This window comes from Hemibagrus wyckioides, linkage group LG05 (assembly GCF_019097595.1).
Source record: "Hemibagrus wyckioides isolate EC202008001 linkage group LG05, SWU_Hwy_1.0, whole genome shotgun sequence".
In the NCBI taxonomy this organism is placed as follows: domain Eukaryota; kingdom Metazoa; phylum Chordata; class Actinopteri; order Siluriformes; family Bagridae; genus Hemibagrus; species Hemibagrus wyckioides.
Genome location: NC_080714.1, coordinates 19,970,717 through 19,979,505, shown reverse-complemented (window position 1 = coordinate 19,979,505; position 8,789 = coordinate 19,970,717). Strand labels below are relative to the sequence as shown.

The window sequence follows — 8,789 nt, the reverse complement described above, 5'->3', positions numbered from 1 at the left end:
TACAATGAATCACAAGGCAAGACAGTAAACAGAGCATTTTGTTGATGTATTTTTCATTACAAATACAAAATTGAAACCAAAAAAGCTTAAAACTTCTTTAATAAAGAAGGTACCATACCCCTTTCTTTCAAAATTCCACGAGACTTTCTATGCCTGTTGTTATAGGAACATTTTCAATGACACTGTGTCATGAGTAATATGGCCAGACTCCAAAGTTAATTCTTTTCCAATAACAGCACCTCTAAACATGTTTTATTCCTCTTATGCTACAGAAATTTGACAATACTAACAATTTCTGTTTATCGAAGAATTGTACTTTGTACATTTTATCCGTTTATAGTTACATTTTTATGTTCTAGCATGTCCAACAATTAGCTCCTGTTATCACTTCCATTATAGAAGATAACAAACATTCATCCACATACCTCTCTTTTCAAGGCAAGGCAAGAAGAGAAGAAGCCTTTCTTTTGTCACATATACATTACATTCTTTCTTTGTGTGTGCCAGCTTTGGAATGTTGGGTTAAAAATCTCATGTCAGAAGTGGGATTTGAACCCACGCCTCCATTGGGAGACCAGAATCCTCCTTACATCAGGTGAAAGGACTGAACCTTGAGTCTGGCGCCTTAGACCGCTCGGCCATCCTGACATGTAAGAAGGTCTTCCCATGTCACTAAATATACATAAAGTTTTCTGTCCCGAGGCTTTACCTCTGACTGACACTGGCCTCAAAAAGTTCACTGTATCGATTATTCCACTCTTTTTTTTGTTTGTTATTAGTTTATAACGATTAATCAACAATCCGATTAACAAATTCGACACCACTATGATATAACTTCCCTTTACATAATTTTACCTACAAATGAACATGTGTTTAGCTTCTGCAACTGGATGTTGCTTTTAATGCAATGCTCATGATGGTAATGTTGTTCGGATTGTGCAAGTCTGTGTGAAAGACAGTGTAGTATTGCCGGCCTGAGTTTACTGTGTGAAACATGCAGTTTTATAGTGTTATTCAGAGAGAGGGAGGGAGAGTGAACCTAAACCTGGCTCCCACGCTTCCCCGGAGAAGCAGGCAGGCTGATGAAGAGCTCCTGGCTCCCAGCTTCACAGATTGAAAGGTCACTCATTTTCATTCACTTTGTAACCGATCAGTCAAGGCACAGTCCAGGGTGAAGACTGAAAGTTGGAGCGTGATTGTCTTGTTAGGGGATAAAGCAGGGTGTGGATGGAGCTATGGGGTCTTCCTGAGTACTATGTGTGAAAATGAGCGTACTAGTCGCACCAAATAGGCGCTCTAATGTTTTAAACGGATTCATCAGCGCTTCTGTGTTCGCACCTTCTGTACTTACGCACTTCTCTGGCCGTGAAGATGAAGAGGCCACTTCTAGTCTCTGGATTTACACCCGAAGATTCTCTTCTTGCTCCAGTTCCTGGCTCCTGCGCGCCCCGAAGGGAGAGAATTATGGCTCGATAGCAGCATGAATCCACTCTCCATTTCAAATGAACTCAAGCACAGGACGGGCCAGATAAATCTCGCTGAACTCACCTCATAGCTGACAGAAAGAGAGAGAGCGAGAGAAAGACGTAGAGAGTGTGAAAGTGAGAGCGGGAGAATAGGAAACAGCACTGTCCAGTGCAGATTCATATGGAAAGAGAATCTTAGTCCCAGATTTCAGATAGATTTTGCGGTGAAGTTGCGGCAGAATCGGCAAAATGTTATTTTAGTGATGAACTACATTACTGACTTGTTCTCTAAAAGTTGGGTCAAGTCGTTAATTGGTTGATTACGGATTTTTATGCAAGTTTTTATATTAAATCACAAAAGTAAGTTACTGTTTTGTTTTGTTTTTTTAATAGGATACCATAATCATACTTCATATCATATTTTTGGTGCAGATGATTATTGAAAGTTGACTCCGTGCCAGCTCTCGTCTTTGTCGACATACATAATCAACCACATAATCGATTAGTCTTTCATACCACCTACTGATTAGTCGACCATGAAGAATGAGATACACACATCCAGAAGCTCGACAATACTCTCCCTGATATAAGAAAAAAAAAGAACTTTGTGATTTATGGATGAGAATGTTGGTATGGAAGAAATAAATCCATTCTAGTCTCCTGCTCTCCTCTCTGCCCAGGCAGAAGTCATAGCGAGGGATGAGAAAGGAGAAAGGGATGAAAGACGAGGGAAAGGGCAAATGGGGAGATTTCAGCTCTGCTATACATTATCCTGATCTTTCAGGCTCAGCCGGACCGGTAAGGAAAAGAACACATGTAATGGGATTATGTATTTCAACCGCAAAAAAAATAAAAAATAAAAAAAATAAGACAGGCTCTCAGACTTACAGACAGTTTTGAAAAATAACGTGCTGACTTTTAGGATTATATTTAAATCTTTAACAGCAGATATGAGAGTTATCAAGCAACACTGACTCCATCACCACAAGACAAATCGTAAATAGAAAGTGGCAAAACACCGCATGGAGAGAGTTAGCATGACCCTCGGCAGGAGGGCTTAGATCAGATGGAAATGTGGCCAACACTCATTTTTATACTAGAATGTGACTGTTAAATTGAAGCCTGCTCAAAAACAATAGGGAAAGCAAGTCAAGACTGAGATTACTTTGCATTTATGTTATGTCATTTTGCAGATTGCGGTTTCGATCAGGTACACACTCTCAAAACTTGACCACTGCCAGTCTCCTCTCTCTGTATTAGCTCAGCATGTGCTTCTAATCTAACTTGCGGTGGTCTCTTTCTTTCTCTCTCTCTTCCTCCCGCTTTCTCTTTCTCTCACTCTTTCTCTCTAACTTTCTAACTTTTTTTTTGGTGTTAAAAGACGTGATTTTTCAGTTCCTGTAATTTGGTAGAGAATTATAAAGTCAGGCTTTCATTTTTAGTGAGTTTTTGAGCATAAGCATTTGAAGACTTGCAGATGGACACAAAGCTCTCTGACTCTTCTAACTGATAAACAGCATATTAATATTAGTATTACATCCAACTAGACCTGCATGCTGAAGTGTATCTACAATTTCAGTGTGGAAAAAAAATAAAAACAAGCAAACAACAACAAAAAAAACCCCACAAGCAACAGATCCAGCGAATTTCTCCAACTGTGAAATTACATAGAAGAGTTGACACTGCTCACAGCCACATCAAAACACGAACCCAACACAGAACTGACAGCACTGCTGACGAGGACACTTTCACACACATACTTTCTACATACTCTCTCTCTCTCTCTCTCTCTCTCTCTCTCTCTTTATGCCTTTTTCTTTCTCTACCACACTTATTTTTCTGAAAGCACAATAAGTCCATCCAAGGAATCATTTTTCTTTAGGGCTCTTCAGGACCACACTTCCATCACCACTGGACCTTGTGCCTTGTGTTTATTCTCTCTCTCTTTTCTTTTTAATAGAAACAGGATATATACAGTTTAGTACAGTATTATTATTATTATTATTATTATTATTATTATTATTATTATTATTATTATTAAGTGGTTAATTGATTATTAATAGATTTATTTTTAAATAAAAGTTCACAATTAAAAATAAGAATTTATGATTCTTCCACTTGACACTAAATATTCTAGAAAGGTCTGTTTATAATGAACTATGAACTCATTCGAGTCACACAATAATGCATTCTTAAGGCATTATACACGTTGCTTTAATTATGTATAATCATGCATTATGCTTCACACCTATGCATTTTGAATTGTTAACATGATTCATTAGTAGTGGTAGTGCTCATAAAAGATCATATCACAAATACAAAAGATTTTTTAAAACATATTCTACCAGAGATATTCTAATGACACCACACTACAAAACTTTACAACTTCTGCAAGAACTTCTGTATCTGTGGTACTTTGTAGTCACCGTAGTTAATGTAGAAAATGTTTAATAATAACAGTAAACATGGAATAATTAGATATATAGTGATCCAAATGCCTAAGACCTTGTTTGAGTCTTTTTTTTTGTGTGTGAATTTAAAGAAAAATTAAGTGCTTAGGATCTTAAATATTTAATATTTAAATTTATTTATTTATTTATTTATTTATTTATTTATTTATTATTTCTGTGTCCCTGTTTAACTCTAAGCAGTAATTAACCATGTTAACTGTTTTGTACAGAAGGTCTGATTTTCCTCACGTCCAATCTCTTCTATCGAAGCATGTGTTCGAAACAAATTTCTGGAGTTCATGCCAGCTTGAGTGTACACTGTCCTGAACAATCACAAAAATGTGTGTGTGTGTGTTTCGAATCACAGTACTACTACTGCTGCTGTATAAAGTATCCAGTGTTGTTGTTTCCTCTCTCTGAATGGAATGCCCAACATTGATGTGGTGGGAGAGAGTGGAAGAATGAAAACAAGGGATTTGCATTGATGTAGGGATGAAATCAGTGTGAAAAACAACAAACCAATCTTCTGGCATCCATCAGATGACTCAAACAGTGACAAAACCCATTACAGTCCACATAGAGGAGCAATGGCAGCCCCAATTTTCACAATATCCTACCCCTGTATGATCATTTATAATAAAAGAAGACAGAAAATCCTTCTGTTTCCTTTATACACAGTGTTATGTTATTGACTGGAAAAGCAAGCTATAGCTGTGGTATGACAGAGACATTTCTGCTGTGGGAGACACTCTGACACTCGTAGTTTGGCAAGAGTGAACATTACAAATGGGATAGGGAGAGCTTGTTGTATCCTGGCCTTGTTTACTTGACCAAACAAATGCTTGTGTTAGTTATAAACACAGTAATCTGGTGTGATGGCGGTCAAGCTGGGAGAGAGCCAAGGAGAATTTGTACACTCATCTATTCAGTATGATTTAAAGCTGCAGTAAATGTATGCATACCCATTATCATTTAAATAAATCCAAACATTTTCGGTGACATGTAATATGAAATACTGGAGAAATACTGGATTTTATTGGTCATGAACAAGATCGGTCTCCTTGTCACCCTTGTGACCCACTGTGATTGCTGTTCCTGGAATCATCAGGTGTTTCAGACCATTTTGATCAGATTGATCAGACCTCAGCCTGTTTGCAGATGGTAGATTGGATACTTTTCACCAAGGCTCTCCTCATTTCTGGAGGCTATCTAGCCACATTGGTGGTGACACAGATAGCTCTTCTTATCCTTCAATGTCCTTCAAAATTTTAATTTCATTTCACTCACACTATATATCAGCAAACCTTTCCTTAGAGAATCCTGTTAATTTAGAGAACTGTATGGACATCCAAGTAACGAATGTAAGAACAGTAGTGTTTAACTCAAGCCTATATATTCATTTTATTGCTCAATTCACTGCTCATGAATAGTCTGACTTCAACTGGGGTGGTGGTAGCTCAAGTGGTTAAGGCTCTGGGTCACTGAACAGGGTTCAAGCCCCAGCACCACCAAGCTGCCACTGTTGGGCCTTTGAGCAACCCACCCTGCCCCAGGGATGCTGCATCATGGCTGACCCTGCACTCTGACCCCAACCCCCAAGGATGTTATATGTGAAGAAACAATTTCACTATCCAGTAATGTATATGTGACAAATAAAGACAACTTAACGTATGCAATATATCTTCAGTCCAGTACATGAGATATGATATTACTGGCCACACTGGGGTCATTTGCCAATTACACATTTCCACAACCTTTAAATAACACATCATTCCAACTAGACAGATTCACCTGGAAGTATGTACACAAGCTCATAGGGACATATTTGATATCTGCTGATAAGACATGTACAGTCTCCTCCAAGATATTGGAATTACAGCTCAATTCTATTTTCTTTACTATACACTAAGACATGTTTTGACTTAAATGTGAGAAAATAAAATAGATATAAGACAATAGAACAGAATTTCAGGTTTTATTTTCTGCTATATATCTAGATGCATTAAACAACTTAAAACATGGCAACTTTTATTTGATCCCACCCATTTTTAAAGTGACCAAAAATACTGGGCCATATGACTCAGTGTTTCTTTATATATTGTTAGAAGCAGACATTTAAAACAATTTGATGATCATGTTTGATTCAAATATATATTACTTATTGTGCTATAGCTAATGTAGCAGATAATACCGTTTGTTATTTATAACTGAAAACAGTGAAAATGTCTTTACTGGGATAGGTCAAGTCTTATGGACAGTGTTACTTCTAATGAGCATGAGAACCTGTTATGTATGTCTGTATGACGATACTTTCCCGCTGAGGTTCATACAGTCCAGCTGTGACCAAAAGCACAGGGACTGTACTTTCATTGGAGACAGAAAGAGAGAGAGTGTGTGTGTGTGTGTGTGTGAACAGGTAGAGTTTCTCAGAAGCCTCCATAAAGCACTTGAGTAAGTGTGAATGTCAAAACCTCATAGCATCTCAGAGCATCTAAAAATATGAGACAATAAATTAGCAAGTGTGTGATGTAGCGATTTAGAAGGGTGGCAGTGGGAAAATCCTTTCTCCCCCATGCTCTCTCGCCCCATGATCCCTGCAGGTATTTTTAGGGTGTTTTATTGTTGATGACCTTCAGCTGAGTTTAGCAATAATGCACATGGATTTATACTGACTAATGTGATCAAATCACTCATGAATGTGTTTACTCTGGCTAACCCCCTTCATCTTTATATAATTTCATCTTATTGAAGCTATTCCCTGTGAAAAGCAACAGTCCATTAGAGAGCTGAGAACCCACTCCAGTATTCTTTACCCAACAACTCCCTTCTTTTTAATCATCACTCATGTAAGCTTGCATAAAAAAAAGAAAATCTAATGTGCAGTAAATGTGATGTCATTTATCTCTACTGGCCGTGGTGAAATCTTATTATGCTTATGGGAGTGGTCTCTTGCAGCCCCAATTCACAGGGCATGAGGACTCACTAAATGGTTTGAGTGTGATAATGATGTAAATCATATGCTATGACTTTTGCAATGACCAGATCTCATCCAACTTGAACAAAATAATTTTGGATTGATGTTTCAGCCAGCGTTCTCCACCACCATCATCAAAACAACATCTGAGGGAAAATCCCTCCAGTACAAATCCACAGACAAGTAAAACACTACACACACACACACACACACGCACACGCACGCACGCACACACACACACACACACACACATATATATATATATATATATATATATATATATATATATATATATATATATATATATATATATATATTAGACTGTAGAAATATTCAGATGTATAATTTGTATATCTTACTTATAGTATTACATGCTACGTTTAATTAAAGTAATAAACAGAACCTTTTTCTGTGGAGTTGGGATGAAACAACTTCTAGGGAAAGAAAAAAAAAACTACTTTAAATTGCTTGAACTTTGCAAACATTGTGTGCAAAAGATAAACATATTATTTTAGTTCAGGAAAACCTTAGCGGTGGATCATATGGTGGATCAGTTTACCTCTGGAACTAGTAAATGCTACAACTTCCAAAATGAGGATAAATAAATTCAATAAAGTAAAAAATCATATTTCATATAGTAATTTGTGCTAATTGTCATGAAGTATGCCAAAACCTCTAGAACTCAGAAAAAATGAGCATTTTCTTGAAGAATGCAGTATGCTGAAAAAAAAGTCTAAAAATAATAAATGCTGAATAATAGCTAGGCATGTCAAATATTTTTCACTTGCTGTATCTGTCAGCATTTTGTGTATGTGTGTGTGTTTGTGTTTAAGTTTGCTGTAAGTAATAATACCAGTGGTGGGCCATCAGGGCCAGCAAGGCCTTCTCTGCCGGCCTAAACAGCAGTGATCTGAATCACTGACTTGCATTTTAATATCTTTCATATATTTTTCCATGAATGTGTATTAAATTATTCCCAATAGTCTATTCTCTACATTTCATAGCTTTTCACTTGGTTGCGCTGCTTCCAGTAGTGTATTGTATATTTATGATAAAAGTATTTATCCAATCATATTACAGCCAGTGGCTGACATCATGTGTTGCCAGGGTGAAAGAAGTCTGCCTTAAGGCCTTCAGGATCAATAGTGAAGGCGCCCGTAGCTTAAAATAAGTGGCAATGAAATTGTTCCATTAACCAATCAGAGTTGGCGTCACTGGTGCCATCTAGCAGGCATACGATGGTGTCAGCAATTTCCCGTCCTTTGATTGGATAATTGGAGTAGTCAGAGGCAGTGAACCGCACAAACTAAATAAAATATATATATTTTAACTCACAGAGGAGAAGAAATCGTTTTGGTCGCAGACATCCTTACAAATGCATTTTCAAGGCGGACTGTGATAAAATTGACTGTTCCTCGTGAGGTGTGAAATACTGTAGCCTAATTTCTTTTTTACTTTGCTGTTTAACGGTTGATTAGTATCTATTGCCGTGGCATCATAATGATGGTATAGTGGTGGATTAATTCAGGAAGGACACCAGTGAAGGCTTAGGTGTGAAATGCACAGCCCACCACTGGATAATGCTGATAAAGAGTGTGGCACAAGAAAACTTCTATATACCACAATATTGCCATTAAGCAGTGCAAAGTATTTGTTATATTGTCATCGTTTTCCAAGAGCATACATATGAACATCGGTAGGAATAACGATGTTCAGCTCACACTAATCATTTAAGTGGATATTTCAAAGAACTAAATATCCAAGTGATTTTTTTTCCTGGCTGTGTAGGAGCGAGGACACCCGTTCCAGTAGTGTCCCCATTCCTGAATCTGAGCCAAACCCAGTGACACTGAACAGTTAAGGCTTTACTCCTTCTACATACAGGAATAGACCATGAGC

At 37.4% G+C, this 8,789-nt stretch overlaps 1 non-coding gene across 1 annotated transcript; it reads right to left on the bottom strand.

The window, feature by feature from the left end:
• Positions 1–534: 534 nt before the first annotated feature.
• On the bottom strand, positions 535–648 carry trnal-caa (transfer RNA leucine (anticodon CAA)). Its single transcript has 2 exons — positions 611–648; positions 535–580 (listed from the first exon to the last, which is right to left on the bottom strand). It is a non-coding gene; the product is annotated as a tRNA-Leu (tRNA).
• Between the last annotated feature and the right edge of the window lie 8,141 nt (positions 649–8,789).